The sequence below is a fragment of the Rhinoderma darwinii genome, chromosome 4, assembly GCF_050947455.1.
Source record: "Rhinoderma darwinii isolate aRhiDar2 chromosome 4, aRhiDar2.hap1, whole genome shotgun sequence".
Classification (NCBI taxonomy): Eukaryota; Metazoa; Chordata; class Amphibia; order Anura; family Rhinodermatidae; genus Rhinoderma; species Rhinoderma darwinii.
In genome coordinates this window covers 130,696,505-130,718,670 of record NC_134690.1, presented here as the reverse complement: position 1 = coordinate 130,718,670, position 22,166 = coordinate 130,696,505, and the positions used below count along the sequence as shown (strand labels likewise).

The 22,166-nt window shown below is 43.0% G+C and overlaps 36 non-coding genes across 36 annotated transcripts; all 36 read left to right on the top strand.

Moving 5' to 3' along the window:
• Window positions 1-343: 343 nt before the first annotated feature.
• TRNAL-CAA (transfer RNA leucine (anticodon CAA)) lies at window positions 344-452 on the top strand. The gene is made up of 2 exons: window positions 344-381; window positions 407-452. It is a non-coding gene; the product is annotated as a tRNA-Leu (tRNA).
• Window positions 453-1,379: 927 nt separating this feature from the next.
• On the top strand, window positions 1,380-1,488 carry TRNAL-CAA (transfer RNA leucine (anticodon CAA)). The gene is made up of 2 exons: window positions 1,380-1,417; window positions 1,443-1,488. It is a non-coding gene; the product is annotated as a tRNA-Leu (tRNA).
• Window positions 1,489-1,897: 409 nt separating this feature from the next.
• TRNAL-CAA (transfer RNA leucine (anticodon CAA)) lies at window positions 1,898-2,006 on the top strand. Its single transcript has 2 exons — window positions 1,898-1,935; window positions 1,961-2,006. It is a non-coding gene; the product is annotated as a tRNA-Leu (tRNA).
• A 409-nt stretch (window positions 2,007-2,415) lies between these two features.
• On the top strand, window positions 2,416-2,524 carry TRNAL-CAA (transfer RNA leucine (anticodon CAA)). The gene is made up of 2 exons: window positions 2,416-2,453; window positions 2,479-2,524. It is a non-coding gene; the product is annotated as a tRNA-Leu (tRNA).
• Window positions 2,525-2,933: 409 nt separating this feature from the next.
• On the top strand, window positions 2,934-3,042 carry TRNAL-CAA (transfer RNA leucine (anticodon CAA)). The gene is made up of 2 exons: window positions 2,934-2,971; window positions 2,997-3,042. It is a non-coding gene; the product is annotated as a tRNA-Leu (tRNA).
• A 409-nt stretch (window positions 3,043-3,451) lies between these two features.
• On the top strand, window positions 3,452-3,560 carry TRNAL-CAA (transfer RNA leucine (anticodon CAA)). Its single transcript has 2 exons — window positions 3,452-3,489; window positions 3,515-3,560. It is a non-coding gene; the product is annotated as a tRNA-Leu (tRNA).
• A 927-nt stretch (window positions 3,561-4,487) lies between these two features.
• Window positions 4,488-4,596, top strand: TRNAL-CAA (transfer RNA leucine (anticodon CAA)). The gene is made up of 2 exons: window positions 4,488-4,525; window positions 4,551-4,596. It is a non-coding gene; the product is annotated as a tRNA-Leu (tRNA).
• Window positions 4,597-5,005: 409 nt separating this feature from the next.
• Window positions 5,006-5,114, top strand: TRNAL-CAA (transfer RNA leucine (anticodon CAA)). The gene is made up of 2 exons: window positions 5,006-5,043; window positions 5,069-5,114. It is a non-coding gene; the product is annotated as a tRNA-Leu (tRNA).
• Window positions 5,115-5,523: 409 nt separating this feature from the next.
• Window positions 5,524-5,632, top strand: TRNAL-CAA (transfer RNA leucine (anticodon CAA)). Its single transcript has 2 exons — window positions 5,524-5,561; window positions 5,587-5,632. It is a non-coding gene; the product is annotated as a tRNA-Leu (tRNA).
• A 409-nt stretch (window positions 5,633-6,041) lies between these two features.
• TRNAL-CAA (transfer RNA leucine (anticodon CAA)) lies at window positions 6,042-6,150 on the top strand. Its single transcript has 2 exons — window positions 6,042-6,079; window positions 6,105-6,150. It is a non-coding gene; the product is annotated as a tRNA-Leu (tRNA).
• A 409-nt stretch (window positions 6,151-6,559) lies between these two features.
• On the top strand, window positions 6,560-6,668 carry TRNAL-CAA (transfer RNA leucine (anticodon CAA)). Its single transcript has 2 exons — window positions 6,560-6,597; window positions 6,623-6,668. It is a non-coding gene; the product is annotated as a tRNA-Leu (tRNA).
• Window positions 6,669-7,077: 409 nt separating this feature from the next.
• On the top strand, window positions 7,078-7,186 carry TRNAL-CAA (transfer RNA leucine (anticodon CAA)). Its single transcript has 2 exons — window positions 7,078-7,115; window positions 7,141-7,186. It is a non-coding gene; the product is annotated as a tRNA-Leu (tRNA).
• A 409-nt stretch (window positions 7,187-7,595) lies between these two features.
• Window positions 7,596-7,704, top strand: TRNAL-CAA (transfer RNA leucine (anticodon CAA)). The gene is made up of 2 exons: window positions 7,596-7,633; window positions 7,659-7,704. It is a non-coding gene; the product is annotated as a tRNA-Leu (tRNA).
• A 409-nt stretch (window positions 7,705-8,113) lies between these two features.
• TRNAL-CAA (transfer RNA leucine (anticodon CAA)) lies at window positions 8,114-8,222 on the top strand. The gene is made up of 2 exons: window positions 8,114-8,151; window positions 8,177-8,222. It is a non-coding gene; the product is annotated as a tRNA-Leu (tRNA).
• A 409-nt stretch (window positions 8,223-8,631) lies between these two features.
• TRNAL-CAA (transfer RNA leucine (anticodon CAA)) lies at window positions 8,632-8,740 on the top strand. The gene is made up of 2 exons: window positions 8,632-8,669; window positions 8,695-8,740. It is a non-coding gene; the product is annotated as a tRNA-Leu (tRNA).
• A 762-nt stretch (window positions 8,741-9,502) lies between these two features.
• Window positions 9,503-9,611, top strand: TRNAL-CAA (transfer RNA leucine (anticodon CAA)). Its single transcript has 2 exons — window positions 9,503-9,540; window positions 9,566-9,611. It is a non-coding gene; the product is annotated as a tRNA-Leu (tRNA).
• A 409-nt stretch (window positions 9,612-10,020) lies between these two features.
• TRNAL-CAA (transfer RNA leucine (anticodon CAA)) lies at window positions 10,021-10,129 on the top strand. Its single transcript has 2 exons — window positions 10,021-10,058; window positions 10,084-10,129. It is a non-coding gene; the product is annotated as a tRNA-Leu (tRNA).
• A 409-nt stretch (window positions 10,130-10,538) lies between these two features.
• On the top strand, window positions 10,539-10,647 carry TRNAL-CAA (transfer RNA leucine (anticodon CAA)). The gene is made up of 2 exons: window positions 10,539-10,576; window positions 10,602-10,647. It is a non-coding gene; the product is annotated as a tRNA-Leu (tRNA).
• Window positions 10,648-11,409: 762 nt separating this feature from the next.
• TRNAL-CAA (transfer RNA leucine (anticodon CAA)) lies at window positions 11,410-11,518 on the top strand. Its single transcript has 2 exons — window positions 11,410-11,447; window positions 11,473-11,518. It is a non-coding gene; the product is annotated as a tRNA-Leu (tRNA).
• Window positions 11,519-11,927: 409 nt separating this feature from the next.
• On the top strand, window positions 11,928-12,036 carry TRNAL-CAA (transfer RNA leucine (anticodon CAA)). Its single transcript has 2 exons — window positions 11,928-11,965; window positions 11,991-12,036. It is a non-coding gene; the product is annotated as a tRNA-Leu (tRNA).
• A 409-nt stretch (window positions 12,037-12,445) lies between these two features.
• Window positions 12,446-12,554, top strand: TRNAL-CAA (transfer RNA leucine (anticodon CAA)). The gene is made up of 2 exons: window positions 12,446-12,483; window positions 12,509-12,554. It is a non-coding gene; the product is annotated as a tRNA-Leu (tRNA).
• A 927-nt stretch (window positions 12,555-13,481) lies between these two features.
• TRNAL-CAA (transfer RNA leucine (anticodon CAA)) lies at window positions 13,482-13,590 on the top strand. The gene is made up of 2 exons: window positions 13,482-13,519; window positions 13,545-13,590. It is a non-coding gene; the product is annotated as a tRNA-Leu (tRNA).
• A 409-nt stretch (window positions 13,591-13,999) lies between these two features.
• Window positions 14,000-14,108, top strand: TRNAL-CAA (transfer RNA leucine (anticodon CAA)). Its single transcript has 2 exons — window positions 14,000-14,037; window positions 14,063-14,108. It is a non-coding gene; the product is annotated as a tRNA-Leu (tRNA).
• A 409-nt stretch (window positions 14,109-14,517) lies between these two features.
• On the top strand, window positions 14,518-14,626 carry TRNAL-CAA (transfer RNA leucine (anticodon CAA)). Its single transcript has 2 exons — window positions 14,518-14,555; window positions 14,581-14,626. It is a non-coding gene; the product is annotated as a tRNA-Leu (tRNA).
• A 409-nt stretch (window positions 14,627-15,035) lies between these two features.
• On the top strand, window positions 15,036-15,144 carry TRNAL-CAA (transfer RNA leucine (anticodon CAA)). Its single transcript has 2 exons — window positions 15,036-15,073; window positions 15,099-15,144. It is a non-coding gene; the product is annotated as a tRNA-Leu (tRNA).
• A 409-nt stretch (window positions 15,145-15,553) lies between these two features.
• TRNAL-CAA (transfer RNA leucine (anticodon CAA)) lies at window positions 15,554-15,662 on the top strand. Its single transcript has 2 exons — window positions 15,554-15,591; window positions 15,617-15,662. It is a non-coding gene; the product is annotated as a tRNA-Leu (tRNA).
• A 409-nt stretch (window positions 15,663-16,071) lies between these two features.
• On the top strand, window positions 16,072-16,180 carry TRNAL-CAA (transfer RNA leucine (anticodon CAA)). The gene is made up of 2 exons: window positions 16,072-16,109; window positions 16,135-16,180. It is a non-coding gene; the product is annotated as a tRNA-Leu (tRNA).
• A 409-nt stretch (window positions 16,181-16,589) lies between these two features.
• On the top strand, window positions 16,590-16,698 carry TRNAL-CAA (transfer RNA leucine (anticodon CAA)). Its single transcript has 2 exons — window positions 16,590-16,627; window positions 16,653-16,698. It is a non-coding gene; the product is annotated as a tRNA-Leu (tRNA).
• Window positions 16,699-17,107: 409 nt separating this feature from the next.
• Window positions 17,108-17,216, top strand: TRNAL-CAA (transfer RNA leucine (anticodon CAA)). The gene is made up of 2 exons: window positions 17,108-17,145; window positions 17,171-17,216. It is a non-coding gene; the product is annotated as a tRNA-Leu (tRNA).
• A 409-nt stretch (window positions 17,217-17,625) lies between these two features.
• Window positions 17,626-17,734, top strand: TRNAL-CAA (transfer RNA leucine (anticodon CAA)). The gene is made up of 2 exons: window positions 17,626-17,663; window positions 17,689-17,734. It is a non-coding gene; the product is annotated as a tRNA-Leu (tRNA).
• A 409-nt stretch (window positions 17,735-18,143) lies between these two features.
• Window positions 18,144-18,252, top strand: TRNAL-CAA (transfer RNA leucine (anticodon CAA)). Its single transcript has 2 exons — window positions 18,144-18,181; window positions 18,207-18,252. It is a non-coding gene; the product is annotated as a tRNA-Leu (tRNA).
• A 409-nt stretch (window positions 18,253-18,661) lies between these two features.
• TRNAL-CAA (transfer RNA leucine (anticodon CAA)) lies at window positions 18,662-18,770 on the top strand. The gene is made up of 2 exons: window positions 18,662-18,699; window positions 18,725-18,770. It is a non-coding gene; the product is annotated as a tRNA-Leu (tRNA).
• A 485-nt stretch (window positions 18,771-19,255) lies between these two features.
• TRNAL-CAA (transfer RNA leucine (anticodon CAA)) lies at window positions 19,256-19,364 on the top strand. Its single transcript has 2 exons — window positions 19,256-19,293; window positions 19,319-19,364. It is a non-coding gene; the product is annotated as a tRNA-Leu (tRNA).
• Window positions 19,365-19,773: 409 nt separating this feature from the next.
• On the top strand, window positions 19,774-19,882 carry TRNAL-CAA (transfer RNA leucine (anticodon CAA)). Its single transcript has 2 exons — window positions 19,774-19,811; window positions 19,837-19,882. It is a non-coding gene; the product is annotated as a tRNA-Leu (tRNA).
• A 927-nt stretch (window positions 19,883-20,809) lies between these two features.
• Window positions 20,810-20,918, top strand: TRNAL-CAA (transfer RNA leucine (anticodon CAA)). The gene is made up of 2 exons: window positions 20,810-20,847; window positions 20,873-20,918. It is a non-coding gene; the product is annotated as a tRNA-Leu (tRNA).
• Window positions 20,919-21,845: 927 nt separating this feature from the next.
• On the top strand, window positions 21,846-21,954 carry TRNAL-CAA (transfer RNA leucine (anticodon CAA)). Its single transcript has 2 exons — window positions 21,846-21,883; window positions 21,909-21,954. It is a non-coding gene; the product is annotated as a tRNA-Leu (tRNA).
• The last annotated feature ends 212 nt before the right edge of the window (window positions 21,955-22,166 follow it).

Here is a 22,166-nt window from a genome sequence, read left to right as displayed (position 1 = left end):
CATTGTGAGACTGGGGGTACCTGAACGAGGCATGGCTCAATCCACTTCCGTTGTTCCGGTGGAATATTAGGAAGCAGGTGCCTAACCCACTTGGTAAATGTAAGTGTGTGTTGGTCTTATTCCTTTAAATATCATCCAACATGAATTAAACTCTAGCAGGTGGGAACAAGAAGGCATTTCTTTCTAGGACGGTCAGCTTTTATGTCACCCAGAAGAGCCAATGATCTTAGAGTTGAATAAAGTCAAACAGATGAGAAATAAACTTGTACTTGAATAACAAAATGACTTGTATATTCGGGGTGATTGCATGTACCTTTCAGTCTTCTCTCCTAATACTCAGGATGTCAGGATGGCCGAGCGGTCCAAGGCGCCAGACTCAAGATGAAAATTCTTCCCTAGTTGTGTGTTCTGGTCTCTGAAAGGAGGCATGGGTTCAAATCCCACTTCTGACAAGTATTTTGTTCAATAAAGTCAGTCATCTCACTTCCTGGAAATAACTTCTGACTCCAGTTGCGCACCATTGTGAGACTGGGGGTACCTGAACGAGGCATGGCTCAATCCGCTTCCGTTGTTCCGGTGGCATATTAGGAAGCAGCTGCCTAACCCACTTGGTAAATGTAAGTCTGTGTTGGTCTTATTCCTTTAAATATCATCCAACATGAATTAAACTCTAGCAGGTGGGAACAAGAAGGCATTTCTTTCTAGGACGGTCAGCTTTTATGTCACCCAGAAGAGCCAATGATCTTAGAGTTGAATAAAGTCAAACAGATGAGAAATAAACTTGTACTTGAATAACAAAATGACTTGTATATTCGGGGTGATTGCATGTACCTTTCAGTCTTCTCTCCTAATACTCAGGATGTCAGGATGGCCGAGCGGTCCAAGGCGCAAGACTCAAGATGAAAATTCTTCCCTAGTTGGGTGTTCTGGTCTCTGAAAGGAGCCGTGGGTTCAAATCCCACTTCTGACAAGTATTTTGTTCAATAAAGTCAGTCATCTCACTTCCTGGAAATAACTTCTGACTCCAGTTGCGCACCATTGTGAGACTGGGGGTACCTGAACGAGGCATGGCTCAATCCACTTCCGTTGTTCCGGTTGCATATTAGGAAGCAGCTGCCTAACCCACTTGGTAAATGTAAGTGTGTGTTGGTCTTATTCCTTTAAATATCATCCAACATGAATTAAACTCTAGCAGGTGGGAACAAGAAGGCATTTCTTTCTAGGACGGTCAGCTTTTATGTCACCCAGAAGAGCCAATGATCTTAGAGTTGAATAAAGTCAAACAGATGAGAAATAAACTTGTACTTGAATAACAAAATGACTTGTATATTCGGGGTGATTGCATGTACCTTTCAGTCTTCTCTCCTAATACTCAGGATGTCAGGATGGCCGAGCAGTCCAAGGCGCCAGACTCAAGATGAAAATTCTTCCCTAGTTGGGTGTTCTGGTCTCTGAAAGGAGCCGTGGGTTCAAATCCCACTTCTGACAAGTATTTTGTTCAATAAAGTCAGTCATCTCACTTCCTGGAAATAACTTCTGACTCCAGTTGCGCACCATTGTGAGACTGGGGGTACCTGAACGAGGCATGGCTCAATCCACTTCCGTTGTTCCGGTGGCATATTAGGAAGCAGCTGCCTAACCCACTTGGTAAATGTAAGTGTGTGTTGCTCTTATTCCTTTAAATATCATCCAACATGAATTAAACTCTAGCAGGTGGGAACAAGAAGGCATTTCTTTCTAGGTCGGTCAGCTTTTATGTCACCCAGAAGAGCCAATGATCTTAGAGTTGAATAAAGTCAAACAGATGAGAAATAAACTTGTACTTGAATAACAAAATGACTTGTATATTCGGGGTGATTGCATGTACCTTTCAGTCTTCTCTCCTAGTACTCAGGATGTCAGGATGGCCGAGCGGTCCAAGGCGCCAGACTCAAGATGAAAATTCTTCCCTAGTTGGGTGTTCTGGTCTCTGAAAGGAGGCGTGGGTTCAAATCCCACTTCTGACAAGTATTTTGTTCAATAAAGTCAGTCATCTCACTTCCTGGAAATAACTTCTGACTCCAGTTGCGCACCATTGTGAGACTGGGGGTACCTGAACGAGGCATGGCTCAATCCACTTCCGTTGTTCCGGTGGCATATTAGGAAGCAGCTGCCTAACCCACTTGGTAAATGTAAGTGTGTGTTGCTCTTATTCCTTTAAATATCATCCAACATGAATTAAACTCTAGCAGGTGGGAACAAGAAGGCATTTCTTTCTAGGTCGGTCAGCTTTTATGTCACCCAGAAGAGCCAATGATCTTAGAGTTGAATAAAGTCAAACAGATGAGAAATAAACTTGTACTTGAATAACAAAATGACTTGTATATTCGGGGTGATTGCATGTACCTTTCAGTCTTCTCTCCTAATACTCAGGATGTCAGGATGGCCGAGCGGTCCAAGGCACCAGACTCAAGATGAAAATTCTTCCCTAGTTGGGTGTTCTGGTCTCTGAAAGGAGCCGTGGGTTCAAATCCCACTTCTGACAAGTATTTTGTTCAATAAAGTCAGTCATCTCACTTCCTGGAAATAACTTATGAATCCAGTTGTGCACCATTGTGAGACTGGGGGTACCTGAACGAGGCATGGCTCAATCCACTTCCGTTGTTCCGGTGGCATATTAGGAAGCAGGTGCCTAACCCACTTGGTAAATGTAAGTGTGTGTTGGTCTTATTCCTTTAAATATCATCCAACATGAATTAAACTCTAGCAGGTGGGAACAAGAAGGCATTTCTTTCTAGGACGGTCAGCTTTTATGTCACCCAGAAGAGCCAATGATCTTAGAGTTGAATAAAGTCAAACAGATGAGAAATAAACTTGTACTTAAATAACAAAATGACTTGTATATTCGTGGTGATTGCATGTACCTTTCAGTCTGCTCTCCTAATACTCAGGATGTCAGGATGGCCGAGCGGTCCAAGTCGCCAGACTCAAGATGGAAATTCTTCCCTAGTTGGGTGTTCTGGTCTCTGAAAGGAGGCGTGGGTTCAAATCCCACTTCTGACAAGTATTTTGTTCAATAAAGTCAGTCATCTCACTTTCTGGAAATAACTTCTGACTCCAGTTGCGCACCATTGTGAGACTGGGGTTACCTGAACGAGGCATGGCTCAATCCACTTCCGTTGTTCCGGTGGCATATTAGGAAGCAGCTGCCTAACCCACTTGGTAAATGTAAGTGTGTGTTGGTCTTATTCCTTTAAATATCATCCAACATGAATTAAACTCTAGCAGGTGGGAACAAGAAGGCATTTCTTTCTAGGACGGTCAGCTTTTATGTCACCCAGAAGAGCCAATGATCTTAGAGTTGAATAAAGTCAAACAGATGAGAAATAAACTTGTACTTGAATAACAAAATGACTTGTATATTCGGGGTGATTGCATGTACCTTCCAGTCTTCTCTCCTAATACTCAGGATGTCAGGATGGCCGAGCGGTCCAAGGCGCCAGACTCAAGATGAAAATTCTTCCCTAATTGGGTGTTCTGGTCTCTGGAAGGAGGCGTGGGTTCAAATCCCACTTCTGACAAGTATTTTGTTCAATAAAGTCAGTCATCTCACTTCCTGGAAATAACTTCTGACTCCAGTTGCGCACCATTGTGAGACTGGGGTTACCTGAACGAGGCATGGCTCAATCCACTTCCGTTGTTCCGGTGGCATATTAGGAAGCAGCTGCCTAACCCACTTGGTAAATGTAAGTGTGTGTTGGTCTTATTCCTTTAAATATCATCTAACATGAATTAAACTCTAGCAGGTGGGAACAAGAAGGCATTTCTTTCTAGGACGGTCAGCTTTTATGTCACCCAGAAGAGCCAATGATCTTAGAGTTGAATAAAGTCAAACAGATGAGAAATAAACTTGTACTTGAATAACAAAATGACTTGTATATTCGGGGTGATTGCATGTACCTTTCAGTCTTCTCTCCTAATACTCAGGATGTCAGGATGGCCGAGCAGTCCAAGGTGCCAGACTCAAGATGAAAATTCTTCCCTAGTTGGGTGTTCTGGTCTCTGAAAGGAGGCGTGGGTTCAAATGCCACTTCTGACAAGTATTTTGTTCAATAAAGTCAGTCATCTCACTTCCTGGAAATAACTTCTGACTCCAGTTGTGCACCGTTGTGAGACTGGGGGTACCTAAACGAGGCATGGCTCAATCCACTTCCGTTGTTCCGGTTGCATATTAGGAAGCAGCTGCCTAACCCACTTGGTAAATGTAAGTGTGTGTTGGTCTTATTCCTTTAAATATCATCCAACATGAATTAAACTCTAGCAGGTGGGAACAAGAAGGCATTTCTTTCTAGGACGGTCAGCTTTTATGTCACCCAGAAGAGCCAATGATCTTAGAGTTGAATAAAGTCAAACAGATGAGAAATAAACTTGTACTTGAATAACAAAATGACTTGTATATTCGGGGTGATTGCATGTACCTTTCAGTCTTCTCTCCTAATACTCAGGATGTCAGGATGGCCGAGCGGTCCAAGGCGCCAGACTCAAGATGAAAATTCTTCCCTAGTTGGGTGTTCTGGTCTCTGAAAGGAGGCGTGGGTTCAAATCCCACTTCTGACATGTATTTTGTTCAATAAAGTCAGTCATCTCACTTCCTGTAAATAACTTCTGACTCCAGTTGTGCACCATTGTGAGACTGGGGTTACCTGAACGAGGCATGGCTCAATCCACTTCCGTTGTTCCGGTGGCATATTAGGAAGCAGCTGCCTAACCCACTTGGTAAATGTAAGTGTGTGCTGGTCTTATTCCTGTAAATATCATCCAACATGTATTAAACTCTAGCAGGTGGGAACAAGAAGGCATTTCTTTCTAGGACGGTCAGCTTTTATGTCACCCAGAAGAGCCAATGATCTTAGAGTTGAATAAAGTCAAACAGATGAGAAATAAACTTGTACTTGAATAACAAAATGACTTGTATATTCGGGGTGATTGCATTTACCTTTCAGTCTTCTCTCCTAACACTCAGGATGTCAGGATGGCCGAGCGGTCCAAGGCGCCAGACTCAAGATGAAAATTCTTCCCTAGTTGGGTGTTCTGGTCTCTGAAAGGAGGCGTGGGTTCAAATCCCACTTCTGACAAGTATTTTGTTCAATAAAGTCAGTCATCTCACTTCCTGGAAATAACTTCTGACTCCAGTTGCGCACCATTGTGAGACTGGGGTTACCTGAACGAGGCATGGCTCAATCCACTTCCGTTGTCCCGGTGGCATATTAGGAAGCAGCTGCCTAACCCACTTGGTAAATGTAAGTGTGTGTTGGTCTTATTCCTTTAAATATCATCCAACATGAATTAAACTCTAGCAGGTGGGAACAAGAAGGCATTTCTTTCTAGGACGGTCAGCTTTTATGTCACCCAGAAGAGCCAATGATCTTAGAGTTGAATAAAGTCAAACAGATGAGAAATAAACTTGTACTTGAATAACAAAATGACTTGTATATTCGGGGTGATTGCATGTACCTTTCAGTCTTCTCTCCTAATACTCAGGATGTCAGGATGGCCGAGCGGTCCAAGGCGCCAGACTCAAGATGAAAATTCTTCCCTAGTTGTGTGTTCTGGTCTCTGAAAGGAGGCGTGGGTTCAAATCCCACTTCTGACAAGGATTTTGTTCAATAAAGTCAGTCATCTCACTTCCTGGAAATAACTTCTGACTCCAGTTGCGCACCATTGTGAGACTGGGGGTACCTGAACGAGGCATGGCTCAATCCACTTCCGTTGTTCCGGTGGCATATTAGGAAGCAGCTGCCTAACCCACTTGGTAAATGTAAGTGTGTGTTGGTCTTATTCCTTTAAATATCATCCAACATGAATTAAACTCTAGCAGGTGGGAACAAGAAGGCATTTCTTTCTAGGACGGTCAGCTTTTATGTCACCCAGAAGAGCCAATGATCTTAGAGTTGAATAAAGTCAAACAGATGAGAAATAAACTTGTACTTGAATAACAAAATGACTTGTATATTCGGGGTGATTGCATGTACCTTTCAGTCTTCTCTCCTAATACTCAGGATGTCAGGATGGCCGAGCGTTCCAAGGCACCAGACTCAAGATGAAAATTCTTCCCTAGTTGGGTGTTCTGGTCTCTGAAAGGAGGCGTGGGTTCAAATCCCACTTCTGACAAGTATTTTGTTCAATAAAGTCAGTCATCTCACTTCCTGGAAATAACTTCTGACTCCAGTTGCGCACCATTGTGAGACTGGGGGTACCTGAACGAGGCATGGCTCAATCCACTTCCGTTGTTCCGGTGGCATATTAGGAAGCAGCTGCCTAACCCACTTGGTAAATGTAAGTGTGTGTTGGTCTTATTCCTTTAAATATCATCCAACATGAATTAAACTCTAGCAGGTGGGAACAAGAAGGCATTTCTTTCTAGGACGGTCAGCTTTTATGTCACCCAGAAGAGCCAATGATCTTAGAGTTGAATAAAGTCAAACAGATGAGAAATAAACTTGTACTTGAATAACAAAATGACTTGTATATTCGGGGTGATTGCATGTACCTTTCAGTCTTCTCTCCTAATACTCAGGATGTCAGGATGGCCGAGCGGTCCAAGGCGCCAGACTCAAGATGAAAATTCTTCCCTAGTTGGGTGTTCTGGTCTCTGAAAGGAGGCGTGGGTTCAAATCCCACTTCTGACAAGTATTTTGTTCAATAAAGTCAGTCATCTCACTTCCTGGAAATAACTTCTGACTCCAGTTGCGCACCATTGTGAGACTGGGGTTACCTGAACGAGGCATGGCTCAATCCACTTCCGTTGTCCCGGTGGCATATTAGGAAGCAGCTGCCTAACCCACTTGGTAAATGTAAGTGTGTGTTGGTCTTATTCCTTTAAATATCATCCAACATGAATTAAACTCTAGCAGGTGGGAACAAGAAGGCATTTCTTTCTAGGACGGTCAGCTTTTATGTCACCCAGAAGAGCCAATGATCTTAGAGTTGAATAAAGTCAAACAGATGAGAAATAAACTTGTACTTGAATAACAAAATGACTTGTATATTCGGGGTGATTGCATGTACCTTTCAGTCTTCTCTCCTAATACTCAGGATGTCAGGATGGCCGAGCGGTCCAAGGCGCCAGACTCAAGATGAAAATTCTTCCCTAGTTGTGTGTTCTGGTCTCTGAAAGGAGGCGTGGGTTCAAATCCCACTTCTGACAAGGATTTTGTTCAATAAAGTCAGTCATCTCACTTCCTGGAAATAACTTCTGACTCCAGTTGCGCACCATTGTGAGACTGGGGGTACCTGAACGAGGCATGGCTCAATCCACTTCCGTTGTTCCGGTGGCATATTAGGAAGCAGCTGCCTAACCCACTTGGTAAATGTAAGTGTGTGTTGGTCTTATTCCTTTAAATATCATCCAACATGAATTAAACTCTAGCAGGTGGGAACAAGAAGGCATTTCTTTCTAGGACGGTCAGCTTTTATGTCACCCAGAAGAGCCAATGATCTTAGAGTTGAATAAAGTCAAACAGATGAGAAATAAACTTGTACTTGAATAACAAAATGACTTGTATATTCGGGGTGATTGCATGTACCTTTCAGTCTTCTCTCCTAATACTCAGGATGTCAGGATGGCCGAGCGGTCCAAGGCGCCAGACTCAAGATGAAAATTCTTCCCTAGTTGTGTGTTCTGGTCTCTGAAAGGAGGCGTGGGTTCAAATCCCACTTCTGACAAGGATTTTGTTCAATAAAGTCAGTCATCTCACTTCCTGGAAATAACTTCTGACTCCAGTTGCGCACCATTGTGAGACTGGGGGTACCTGAACGAGGCATGGCTCAATCCACTTCCGTTGTTCCGGTGGCATATTAGGAAGCAGCTGCCTAACCCACTTGGTAAATGTAAGTGTGTGTTGGTCTTATTCCTTTAAATATCATCCAACATGAATTAAACTCTAGCAGGTGGGAACAAGAAGGCATTTCTTTCTAGGACGGTCAGCTTTTATGTCACCCAGAAGAGCCAATGATCTTAGAGTTGAATAAAGTCAAACAGATGAGAAATAAACTTGTACTTGAATAACAAAATGACTTGTATATTCGGGGTGATTGCATGTACCTTTCAGTCTTCTCTCCTAATACTCAGGATGTCAGGATGGCCGAGCGGTCCAAGGCGCCAGACTCAAGATGAAAATTCTTCCCTAGTTGTGTGTTCTGGTCTCTGAAAGGAGGCGTGGGTTCAAATCCCACTTCTGACAAGGATTTTGTTCAATAAAGTCAGTCATCTCACTTCCTGGAAATAACTTCTGACTCCAGTTGCGCACCATTGTGAGACTGGGGGTACCTGAACGAGGCATGGCTCAATCCACTTCCGTTGTTCCGGTGGCATATTAGGAAGCAGCTGCCTAACCCACTTGGTAAATGTAAGTGTGTGTTGGTCTTATTCCTTTAAATATCATCCAACATGAATTAAACTCTAGCAGGTGGGAACAAGAAGGCATTTCTTTCTAGGACGGTCAGCTTTTATGTCACCCAGAAGAGCCAATGATCTTAGAGTTGAATAAAGTCAAACAGATGAGAAATAAACTTGTACTTGAATAACAAAATGACTTGTATATTCGGGGTGATTGCATGTACCTTTCAGTCTTCTCTCCTAATACTCAGGATGTCAGGATGGCCGAGCGTTCCAAGGCACCAGACTCAAGATGAAAATTCTTCCCTAGTTGGGTGTTCTGGTCTCTGAAAGGAGGCGTGGGTTCAAATCCCACTTCTGACAAGTATTTTGTTCAATAAAGTCAGTCATCTCACTTCCTGGAAATAACTTCTGACTCCAGTTGCGCACCATTGTGAGACTGGGGGTACCTGAACGAGGCATGGCTCAATCCACTTCCGTTGTTCCGGTGGCATATTAGGAAGCAGCTGCCTAACCCACTTGGTAAATGTAAGTGTGTGTTGGTCTTATTCCTTTAAATATCATCCAACATGAATTAAACTCTAGCAGGTGGGAACAAGAAGGCATTTCTTTCTAGGTCGGTCAGCTTTTATGTCACCCAGAAGAGCCAATGATCTTAGAGTTGAATAAAGTCAAACAGATGAGAAATAAACTTGTACTTGAATATCAAAATGACTTGTATATTCGGGGTGATTGCATGTACCTTTCAGTCTTCTCTCCTAATACTCAGGATGTCAGTATGGCCGAGCGTTCCAAGGCACCAGACTCAAGATGAAAATTCTTCCCTAGTTGGGTGTTCTGGTCTGTGAAAGGAGGCGTGGTTTCAAACCCACTTGGTAAATGTAAGTGTGTGCTGGTCTTATTCCTGTAAATATCATCCAACATGAATTAAACTCTAGCAGGTGGGAACAAGAAGGCATTTCTTTCTAGGACGGTCAGCTTTTATGTCACCCAGAAGAGCCAATGATCTTAGAGTTGAATAAAGTCAAACAGATGAGAAATAAACTTGTACTTGAATAACAAAATGACTTGTATATTCGGGGTGATTGCATTTACCTTTCAGTCTTCTCTCCTAACACTCAGGATGTGAGGATGGCCGAGCGGTCCAAGGCGCCAGACTCAAGATGAAAATTCTTCCCTAGTTGGGTGTTCTGGTCTCTGAAAGGAGGCGTGGGTTCAAATCCCACTTCTGACAAGTATTTTGTTCAATAAAGTCAGTCATCTCACTTCCTGGAAATAACTTCTGACTCCAGTTGCGCACCATTGTGAGACTGGGGTTACCTGAACGAGGCATGGCTCAATCCACTTCCGTTGTCCCGGTGGCATATTAGGAAGCAGCTGCCTAACCCACTTGGTAAATATAAGTGTGTGTTGGTCTTATTCCTTTAAATATCATCCAACATGAATTAAACTCTAGCAGGTGGGAACAAGAAGGCATTTCTTTCTAGGACGGTCAGCTTTTATGTCACCCAGAAGAGCCAATGATCTTAGAGTTGAATAAAGTCAAACAGATGAGAAATAAACTTGTACTTGAATAACAAAATGACTTGTATATTCGGGGTGATTGCATGTACCTTTCAGTCTTCTCTCCTAATACTCAGGATGTCAGGATGGCCGAGCGGTCCAAGGCGCCAGACTCAAGATGAAAATTCTTCCCTAGTTGTGTGTTCTGGTCTCTGAAAGGAGGCGTGGGTTCAAATCCCACTTCTGACAAGGATTTTGTTCAATAAAGTCAGTCATCTCACTTCCTGGAAATAACTTCTGACTCCAGTTGCGCACCATTGTGAGACTGGGGGTACCTGAACGAGGCATGGCTCAATCCACTTCCGTTGTTCCGGTGGCATATTAGGAAGCAGCTGCCTAACCCACTTGGTAAATGTAAGTGTGTGTTGGTCTTATTCCTTTAAATATCATCCAACATGAATTAAACTCTAGCAGGTGGGAACAAGAAGGCATTTCTTTCTAGGACGGTCAGCTTTTATGTCACCCAGAAGAGCCAATGATCTTAGAGTTGAATAAAGTCAAACAGATGAGAAATAAACTTGTACTTGAATAACAAAATGACTTGTATATTCGGGGTGATTGCATGTACCTTTCAGTCTTCTCTCCTAATACTCAGGATGTCAGGATGGCCGAGCGTTCCAAGGCACCAGACTCAAGATGAAAATTCTTCCCTAGTTGGGTGTTCTGGTCTCTGAAAGGAGGCGTGGGTTCAAATCCCACTTCTGACAAGTATTTTGTTCAATAAAGTCAGTCATCTCACTTCCTGGAAATAACTTCTGACTCCAGTTGCGCACCATTGTGAGACTGGGGGTACCTGAACGAGGCATGGCTCAATCCACTTCCGTTGTTCCGGTGGCATATTAGGAAGCAGCTGCCTAACCCACTTGGTAAATGTAAGTGTGTGTTGGTCTTATTCCTTTAAATATCATCCAACATGAATTAAACTCTAGCAGGTGGGAACAAGAAGGCATTTCTTTCTAGGTCGGTCTGCTTTTATGTCACCCAGAAGAGCCAATGATCTTAGAGTTGAATAAAGTCAAACAGATGAGAAATAAACTTGTACTTGAATAACAAAATGACTTGTATATTCGGGGTGATTGCATGTACCTTTCAGTCTTCTCTCCTAATACTCAGGATGTCAGTATGGCCGAGCGTTCCAAGGCACCAGACTCAAGATGAAAATTCTTCCCTAGTTGGGTGTTCTGGTCTCTGAAAGGAGGCGTGGTTTCAAACCCACTTGGTAAATGTAAGTGTGTGCTGGTCTTATTCCTGTAAATATCATCCAACATGAATAAAACTCTAGCAGGTGGGAACAAGAAGGCATTTCTTTCTAGGATGGTCAGCTTTTATGTCACCCAGAGGAGCCAATGATCTTAGAGTTGAATAAAGTCAAACAGATGAGAAATAAACTTGTACTTGAATAACAAAATGACTTGTATATTCGGGGTGATTGCATGTACCTTTCAGTCTTCTCTCCTAATACTCAGGATGTCAGGATGGCCGAGCGTTCCAAGGCACCAGACTCAAGATGAAAATTCTTCCCTAGTTGGGTGTTCTGGTCTCTGAATGGAGGCGTGGGTTCAAATCCCACTTCTGACAAGTATTTTGTTCAATAAAGTCAGTCATCTCACTTCCTGGAAATAACTTCTGACTCCAGTTGCGCACCATTGTGAGACTGGGGTTACCTGAACGAGGCATGGCTCAATCCACTTCCGTTGTCCCGGTGGCATATTAGGAAGCAGCTGCCTAACCCACTTGGTAAATGTAAGTGTGTGTTGGTCTTATTCCTTTAAATATCATCCAACATGAATTAAACTCTAGCAGGTGGGAACAAGAAGGCATTTCTTTCTAGGACGGTCAGCTTTTATGTCACCCAGAAGAGCCAATGATCTTAGAGTTGAATAAAGTCAAACAGATGAGAAATAAACTTGTACTTGAATAACAAAATGACTTGTATATTCGGGGTGATTGCATTTACCTTTCAGTCTTCTCTCCTAACACTCAGGATGTCAGGATGGCCGAGCGGTCCAAGGCGCCAGACTCAAGATGAAAATTCTTCCCTAGTTGGGTGTTCTGGTCTCTGAAAGGAGGCGTGTGTTCAAATCCCACTTCTGACAAGTATTTTGTTCAATAAAGTCAGTCATCTCACTTCCTGGAAATAACTTCTGACTGCAGTTGTGCACCATTGTGAGACTGGGGGTACCTGAACGAGGCATGGCTCAATCCACTTCCGTTGTTCCGGTGGCATATTAGGAAGCAGGTGCCTAACCCACTTGGTAAATGTAAGTGTTTGTTGGTCTTATTCCTTTAAATATCATCCAACATGAATTAAACTCTAGCAGGTGGGAACAAGAAGGCATTTCTTTCTAGGACGGTCAGCTTTTATGTCAACCAGAAGAGCCAATGATCTTAGAGTTGAATAAAGTCAAACAGATGAGAAATAAACTTGTACTTGAATAACAAAATGACTTGTATATTCGGGGTGATTGCATGTACCTTTCAGTCTTCTCTCCTAATACTCAGGATGTCAGGATGGCCGAGCGGTCCAAGGCGCCAGACTCAAGATGAAAATTCTTCCCTAGTTGTGTGTTCTGGTCTCTGAAAGGAGGCGTGGGTTCAAATCCCACTTCTGACAAGTATTTTGTTCAATAAAGTCAGTCATCTCACTTCCTGGAAATAACTTCTGACTCCAGTTGCGCACCATTGTGAGACTGGGGGTACCTGAACGAGGCATGGCTCAATCCACTTCCGTTGTTCCGGTGGCATATTAGGAAGCAGCTGCCTAACCCACTTGGTAAATGTAAGTGTGTGTTGGTCTTATTCCTTTAAATATCATCTAACATGAATTAAACTCTAGCAGGTGGGAACAAGAAGGCATTTCTTTCTAGGACGGTCAGCTTTTATGTCACCCAGAAGAGCCAATGATCTTAGAGTTGAATAAAGTCAAACAGATGAGAAATAAACTTGTACTTGAATAACAAAATGACTTGTATATTCGGGGTGATTGCATGTACCTTTCAGTCTTCTCTCCTAATACTCAGGATGTCAGGATGGCCGAGCAGTCCAAGGTGCCAGACTCAAGATGAAAATTCTTCCCTAGTTGGGTGTTCTGGTCTCTGAAACGAGGCGTGGGTTCAAATCCCACTTCTCACAAGTATTTTGTTCAATAAAGTCAGTCATCTCACTTCCTGGAAATAACTTCTGACTCCAGTTGTGCACCATTGTGAGACTGGGGGTACCTGAACGAGGCATGGCTCAATCCACTTACGTTGTTCCGGTTGCATATTAGGAAGCAGCTGCCTAACCCACTTGGTAAATGTAAGTGTGTGTTGGTCTTATTCCTTTAAATATCATCCAACATGAATTAAACTCTAGCAGGTGGGAACAAGAAGGCATTTCTTTCTAGGACGGTCAGCTTTTATGTCACCCAGAAGAGCCAATGATCTTAGAGTTGAATAAAGTCAAACAGATGAGAAATAAACTTGTACTTGAATAACAAAATGACTTGTATATTCGGGGTGATTGCATGTACCTTTCAGTCTTCTCTCCTAATACTCAGGATGTCAGGATGGCCGAGCAGTCCAAGGTGCCAGACTCAAGATGAAAATTCTTCCCTAGTTGGGTGTTCTGGTCTCTGAAAGGAGGCGTGGGTTCAAATCCCACTTCTGACAAGTATTTTGTTCAATAAAGTCAGTCATCTCACTTCCTGGAAATAACTTCTGACTCCAGTTGTGCACCATTGTGAGACTGGGGGTACCTGAACGAGGCATGGCTCAATCCACTTCCGTTGTTCCGGTTGCATATTAGGAAGCAGCTGCCTAACCCACTTGGTAAATGTAAGTGTGTGTTGGTCTTATTCCTTTAAATATCATCCAACATGAATTAAACTCTAGCAGGTGGGAACAAGAAGGCATTTCTTTCTAGGACGGTCAGCTTTTATGTCACCCAGAAGAGCCAATGATCTTAGAGTTGAATAAAGTCAAACAGATGAGAAATAAACTTGTACTTGAATAACAAAATGACTTGTATATTCGGGGTGATTGCATGTACCTTTCAGTCTTCTCTCCTAATACTCAGGATGTCAGGATGGCCGAGCGGTCCAAGGAGCCAGACTCAAGATGAAAATTCTTCCCTAGTTGGGTGTTCTGGTCTCTGAAAGGAGGTGTGGGTTCAAATCCCACTTCTGACAAGTATTTTGTTCAATAAAGTCAGTCATCTCACTTCCTGGAAATAACTTCTGACTCCAGTTGCGCACCATTGTGAGACTGGGGGTACCTGAACGAGGCATGGCTCAATCCACTTCCGTTGTTCCGGTGGCATATTAGGAAGCAGCTGCCTAACCCACTTGGTAAATGTAAGTGTGTGTTGGTCTTATTCCTTTAAATATCATCCAACATGAATTAAACTCTAGCAGGTGGGAACAAGAAGGCATTTCTTTCTAGGACGGTCAGCTTTTATGTCACCCAGAAGAGCCAATGATCTTAGAGTTGAATAAAGTCAAACAGATGAGAAATAAACTTGTACTTGAATAACAAAATGACTTGTATATTCGGGGTGATTGCATGTACCTTTCAGTCTTCTCTCCTAATACTCAGGATGTCAGGATGGCCGAGCAGTCCAAGGTGCCAGACTCAAGATGAAAATTCTTCCCTAGTTGGGTGTTCTGGTCTCTGAAAGGAGGCGTGGGTTCAAATCCCACTTCTGACATGTATTTTGTTCAATAAAGTCAGTCATCTCACTTCCTGGAAATAACTTCTGACTCCAGTTGTGCACCATTGTGAGACTGGGGGTACCTGAACGAGGCATGGCTCAATCCACTTCCGTTGTTCCGGTTGCATATTAGGAAGCAGCTGCCTAACCCACTTGGTAAATGTAAGTGTGTGTTGGTCTTATTCCTTTAAATATCATCCAACATGAATTAAACTCTAGCAGGTGGGAACAAGAAGGCATTTCTTTCTAGGACGGTCAGCTTTTATGTCACCCAGAAGAGCCAATGATCTTAGAGTTGAATAAAGTCAAACAGATGAGAAATAAACTTGTACTTGAATAACAAAATGACTTGTATATTCGGGGTGATTGCATGTACCTTTCAGTCTTCTCTCCTAATACTCAGGATGTCAGGATGGCCGAGCAGTCCAAGGTGCCAGACTCAAGATGAAAATTCTTCCCTAGTTGGGTGTTCTGGTCTCTGAAAGGAGGCGTGGGTTCAAATCCCACTTCTGACAAGTATTTTGTTCAATAAAGTCAGTCATCTCACTTCCTGGAAATAACTTCTGACTCCAGTTGTGCACCATTGTGAGACTGGGGGTACCTGAACGAGGCATGGCTCAATCCACTTCCGTTGTTCCGGTTGCATATTAGGAAGCAGCTGCCTAACCCACTTGGTAAATGTAAGTGTGTGTTGGTCTTATTCCTTTAAATATCATCCAACATGAATTAAACTCTAGCAGGTGGGAACAAGAAGGCATTTCTTTCTAGGACGGTCAGCTTTTATGTCACCCAGAAGAGCCAATGATCTTAGAGTTGAATAAAGTCAAACAGATGAGAAATAAACTTGTACTTGAATAACAAAATGACTTGTATATTCGGGGTGATTGCATGTACCTTTCAGTCTTCTCTCCTAATACTCAGGATGTCAGGATGGCCGAGCGGTCCAAGGAGCCAGACTCAAGATGAAAATTCTTCCCTAGTTGGGTGTTCTGGTCTCTGAAAGGAGGTGTGGGTTCAAATCCCACTTCTGACAAGTATTTTGTTCAATAAAGTCAGTCATCTCACTTCCTGGAAATAACTTCTGACTCCAGTTGCGCACCATTGTGAGACTGGGGGTACCTGAACGAGGCATGGCTCAATCCACTTCCGTTGTTCCGGTGGCATATTAGGAAGCAGCTGCCTAACCCACTTGGTAAATGTAAGTGTGTGTTGGTCTTATTCCTTTAAATATCATCCAACATGAATTAAACTCTAGCAGGTGGGAACAAGAAGGCATTTCTTTCTAGGACGGTCAGCTTTTATGTCACCCAGAAGAGCCAATGATCTTAGAGTTGAATAAAGTCAAACAGATGAGAAATAAACTTGTACTTGAATAACAAAATGACTTGTATATTCGGGGTGATTGCATGTACCTTTCAGTCTTCTCTCCTAATACTCAGGATGTCAGGATGGCCGAGCAGTCCAAGGTGCCAGACTCAAGATGAAAATTCTTCCCTAGCTGGGTGTTCTGGTCTCTGAAAGGAGGCGTGGGTTCAAATCCCACTTCTGACATGTATTTTGTTCAATAAAGTCAGTCATCTCACTTCCTGGAAATAACTTCTGACTCCAGTTGCGCACCATTGTGAGACTGGGGGTACCTGAACGAGGCATGGCTCAATCCACTTCCGTTGTTCTGGTGGCATATTAGGAAGCAGCTGCCTAACCCACTTGGTAAATGTAAGTGTGTGTTGGTCTTATTCCTTTAAATATCATCCAACATGAATTAAACTCTAGCAGGTGGGAACAAGAAGGCATTTCTTTCTAGGTCGGTCAGCTTTTATGTCACCCAGAAGAGCCAATGATCTTAGAGTTGAATAAAGTCAAACAGATGAGAAATAAACTTGTACTTGAATAACAAAATGACTTGTATATTCGGGGTGATTGCATGTACCTTTCAGTCTTCTCTCCTAATACTCAGGATGTCAGGATGGCCGAGCGGTCCAAGGCGCCGGACTCAAGATGAAAATTCTTCCCTAATTGGGTGTTCTGGTCTCTGAAAGGAGGCGTGGGTTCAAATCCCACTTCTGACAAGTTTTTTGTTCAATAAAGTCAGTCATCTCACTTCCTGGAAATAACTTCTGACTCCAGTTGTGCACCATTGTGAGACTGGGGGTACCTGAACGAGGCATGGCTCTATCCACTTCCGTTGTTCTGGTTGCATATTAGGAAGCAGCTGCCTAACCCACTTGGTAAATGTAAGTGTGTGTTGGTCTTATTCCTTTAAATATCATCCAACATGAATTAAACTCTAGCAGGTGGGAACAAGAAGGCATTTCTTTCTAGGACGGTCAGCTTTTATGTCACCCAGAAGAGCCAATGATCTTAGAGTTGAATAAAGTCAAACAGATGAGAAATAAACTTGTACTTGAATAACAAAATGACTTGTATATTCGGGGTGATTGCATGTACCTTTCAGTCTTCTCTCCTAATACTCAGGATGTCAGGATGGCCGAGCGGTCCAAGGCGCCAGACTCAAGATGAAAATTCTTCCCTAGTTGGGTGTTCTGGTCTCTGAAAGGAGGCGTGGGTTCAAATCCCACTTCTGACAAGTATTTTGTTCAATAAAGTCAGTCATCTCACTTCCTGGAAATAACTTCTGACTCCAGTTGTGCACCATTGTGAGACTGGGGTTACCTGAACGAGGCATGGCTCAATCCACTTCCGTTGTTCCGGTGGCATATTAGGAAGCAGCTGCCTAACCCACTTGGTAAATGTAAGTGTGTGTTGGTCTTATTCCTTTAAATATCATCTAACATGAATTAAACTGTAGCAGGTGGGAACAAGAAGGCATTTCTTTCTAGGACGGTCAGCTTTTATGTCACCCAGAAGAGCCAATGATCTTAGAGTTGAATAAAGTCAAACAGATGAGAAATAAACTTGTACTTGAATAACAAAATGACTTGCATATTCGGGGTGATTGCATTTACCTTTCAGTCTTCTCTCCTAACACTCAGGATGTCAGGATGGCCGAGCGGTCCAAGGCGCCAGACTCAAGATGAAAATTCTTCCCTAGTTGGGTGTTCTGGTCTCTGAAAGGAGGTGTGGGTTCAAATCCCACTTCTGACAAGTATTTTGTTCAATAAAGTCAGTCATCTCACTTCCTGGAAATAACTTCTGACTCCAGTTGTGCACCATTGTGAGACTGGGGTTACCTGAACGAGGCATGGCTCAATCCACTTCCGTTGTTCCGGTGGCATATTAGGAAGCAGCTGCCTAACCCACTTGGTAAATGTAAGTGTGTGTTGGTCTTATTCCTTTAAATATCATCTAACATGAATTAAACTCTAGCAGGTGGGAACAAGAAGGCATTTCTTTCTAGGACGGTCAGCTTTTATGTCACCCAGAAGAGCCAATGATCTTAGAGTTGAATAAAGTCAAACAGATGAGAAATAAACTTGTACTTGAATAACAAAATGACTTGCATATTCGGGGTGATTGCATTTACCTTTCAGTCTTCTCTCCTAACACTCAGGATGTCAGGATGGCCGAGCGGTCCAAGGCGCCAGACTCAAGATGAAAATTCTTCCCTAGTTGGGTGTTCTGGTCTCTGAAAGGAGGCGTGGGTTCAAATCCCACTTCTGACAAGTATTTTGTTCAATAAAGTCAGTCATCTCACTTCCTGGAAATAACTTCTGACTCCAGTTGCGCACCATTGTGAGACTGGGGGTACCTGAACGAGGCATGGCTCAATCCACTTCCGTTGTTCCGGTGGCATATTAGGAAGCAGCTGCCTAACCCACTTGGTAAATGTAAGTGTGTGTTGGTCTTATTCCTTTAAATATCATCCAACATGAATTAAACTCTAGCAGGTGGGAACAAGAAGGCATTTCTTTCTAGGACGGTCAGCTTTTATGTCACCCAGAAGAGCCAATGATCTTAGAGTTGAATAAAGTCAAACAGATGAGAAATAAACTTGTACTTGAATAACAAAATGACTTGTATATTCGGGGTGATTGCATGTACCTTTCAGTCTTCTCTCCTAATACTCAGGATGTCAGGATGGCCGAGCGGTCCAAGGCGCCAGACTCAAGATGAAAATTCTTCCCTAGTTGGGTGTTCTGGTCTCTGAAAGGAGCCGTGGGTTCAAATCCCACTTCTGACAAGTATTTTGTTCAATAAAGTCAGTCATCTCACTTCCTGGAAATAACTTCTGACTCCAGTTGCGCACCATTGTGAGACTGGGGTTACCTGAACGAGGCATGGCTCAATCCACTTCCGTTGTTCCGGTGGCATATTAGGAAGCAGCTGCCTAACCCACTTGGTAAATGTAAGTGTGTGTTGGTCTTATTCCTTTAAATATCATCCAACATTTAGGAAGCAGCTGCCTAACCCACTTGGTAAATGTAAGTCTGTGTTGGTCTTATTCCTTTAAATATCATCCAACATGAATTAAACTCTAGCAGGTGGGAACAAGAAGGCATTTCTTTCTAGGACGGTCAGCTTTTATGTCACCCAGAAGAGCCAATGATCTTAGAGTTGAATAAAGTCAAACAGATGAGAAATAAACTTGTACTTGAATAACAAAATGACTTGTATATTCGGGGTGATTGCATGTACCTTTCAGTCTTCTCTCCTAATACTCAGGATGTCAGGATGGCCGAGCGGTCCAAGGCGCCAGACTCAAGATGAAAATTCTTCCCTAGTTGGGTGTTCTGGTCTCTGAAAGGAGCCGTGGGTTCAAATCCCACTTCTGACAAGTATTTTGTTCAATAAAGTCAGTCATCTCACTTCCTGGAAATAACTTCTGACTCCAGTTGCGCACCATTGTGAGACTGGGGGTACCTGAACGAGGCATGGCTCAATCCACTTCCGTTGTTCCGGTGGCATATTAGGAAGCAGCTGCCTAACCCACTTGGTAAATGTAAGTGTGTGTTGCTCTTATTCCTTTAAATATCATCCAACATGAATTAAACTCTAGCAGGTGGGAACAAGAAGGCATTTCTTTCTAGGTCGGTCAGCTTTTATGTCACCCAGAAGAGCCAATGATCTTAGAGTTGAATAAAGTCAAACAGATGAGAAATAAACTTGTACTTGAATAACAAAATGACTTGTATATTCGGGGTGATTGCATGTACTTTTCAGTCTTCTCTCCTAATACTCAGGATGTCAGGATGGCCGAGCGGTCTAAGGCGCCAGACTCAAGATGAAAATTCTTCCCTAATTGGGTGTTCTGGTCTCTGAAAGGAGGCGTGGGTTCAAATCCCACTTCAGACCAGTGTTTTGTTCAATAAAGTCAGTCATCTCACTTCCTGGAAATAACTTCTGACTCCAGTTGCGCACCATTGTGAGACTGGGGTTACCTGAACGAGGCATGGCTCAATCCACTTCCGTTGTTCCGGTGGCATATTAGGAAGCAGCTGCCTAACCCACTTGGTAAATGTAAGTGTGTGTTGGTCTTATTCCTTTAAATATCATCCAACATGAATTAAACTCTAGCAGGTGGGAACAAGAAGGCATTTCTTTCTAGGACGGTCAGCTTTTATGTCACCCAGAAGAGCCAATGATCTTAGAGTTGAATAAAGTCAAACAGATGAGAAATAAACTTGTACTTGAATAAAAAAATTACTTGTATATTCGGGGTGATTGCATGTACCTTTCAGTCTTCTCTCCTAACACTCAGGATGTCAGAATGGCAGAGCGGTCTAAGGCGCCAGACTCAAGCTGAAAATTCTTCCCTAGTTGGGTGTTCTGGTCTCTGAAAGGAGGCGTAGGTTCAAATCCCACTTCTGACCAGTATTTTGTTCAATAAAGTCAGTCATCTCACTTCCTGGAAATAACTTTTGACTCCAGTTGCGCACCATTGTGAGACTGGGGTTACCTGAACGAGGCATGGCTCAATCCACTTCCGTTGTTCCGGTAGCATATTAGGAAGCAGCTGCCTAACCCACTTGGTAAATGTAAGTGTGTGTTGGTCTTATTCCTTTAAATATCATCCAACATGAATTAAACTCTAGCAGGTGGGAACAAGAAGGCATTTCTTTCTAGGACGGTCAGCTTTTATGTCACCCAGAAGAGCCAATGATCTTAGAGTTGAATAAAGTCAAACAGATGAGAAATAAACTTGTACTTGAATAACAAAATGACTTGTATATTCGGGGTGATTGCATGTACGTTTCAGTCTTCTCTCCTAATACTCAGGATGTCAAGATGGCCGAGCGGTCCAAGGCGCCAGACTCAAGATGAAAATTCTTCCCTAATTGGGTGTTCTGGTCTCTGAAAGGAGGCGTGGGTTCAAATCCCACTTCTGACAAGCGTTTTGTTCAATAAAGTCAGTCATCTAATTTCCTGGAAATAACTTCTGACTCCAGTTGCGCACCATTGTGAGACTGGGGTTACCTGAACGAGGCATGGCTCAATCCACTTCCGTTGTTCCGGTGGCATATTAGGAAGCAGCTGCCTAACCCACTTGGTAAATGTAAGTGTGTGTTGGTCTTATTCCTTTAAATATCATCCAACATGAATTAAACTCTAGCAGGTGGGAACAAGAAGGCATTTCTTTCTAGGACGGTCAGCTTTTATGTCACCCAGAAGAGCCAATGATCTTAGAGTTGAATAAAGTCAAACAGATGAGAAATAAACTTGTACTTGAATAACAAAATGACTTGTATATTCGGGGTGATTGCATGTACCTTTCAGTCTTCTCTCCTAATACTCAGGATGTCAGGATGGCTGAGCGGTCCAAGGCACCAGACTCAAGATGAAAATTCTTCCCTAGTTGGATGTTCTGGTCTCTGAAAGGAGGCGTGGGTTCAAATCCGACTTCTGACAAGTATTTTGTTCAATAAAGTCAGTCATCTCACTTCCTCGAAATAACTTCTGACTCCAGTTGCGCACCATTGTGAGACTGGGGTTACCTGAACGAGGCATGGCTCAATCCACTTCCGTTGTTCCGGTGGCATATTAGGAAGCAGCTGCCTAACCCACTTGGTAAATGTAAGTGTGTGCTGGTCTTATTCCTTTAAATATCATCCAACATGAATTAAACTCTAGCAGGTGGGAACAAGAAGGCATTTCTTTCTAGGACGGTCAGCTTTTATGTCACCCAGAAGAGCCAATGATCTTAGAGTTGAATAAAGTCAAACAGATGAGAAATAAACTTGTACTTGAATAACAAAATGACTTGTATATTCGGGGTGATTGCATGTACCTTTCAGTCTTCTCTCCTAATACTCAGGATGTCAGGATGGCCGAGCGGTCCAAGGCGCCAGACTCAAGATGAAAATTCTTCCCTAGTTGTGTGTTCTGGTCTCTGAAAGGAGGCATGGGTTCAAATCCCACTTCTGACCAGTATTTTGTTCAATAAAGTCAGTCATCTCACTTCCTGGAAATAACTTCTGATTCCAGTTGCGCACCATTGTGAGACTGGGGGTACCTGAACGAGGCATGGCTCAATCCGCTTCCGTTGTTCCGGTGGCATATTAGGAAGCAGCTGCCTAACCCACTTGGTAAATGTAAGTCTGTGTTGGTCTTATTCCTTTAAATATCATCCAACATGAAT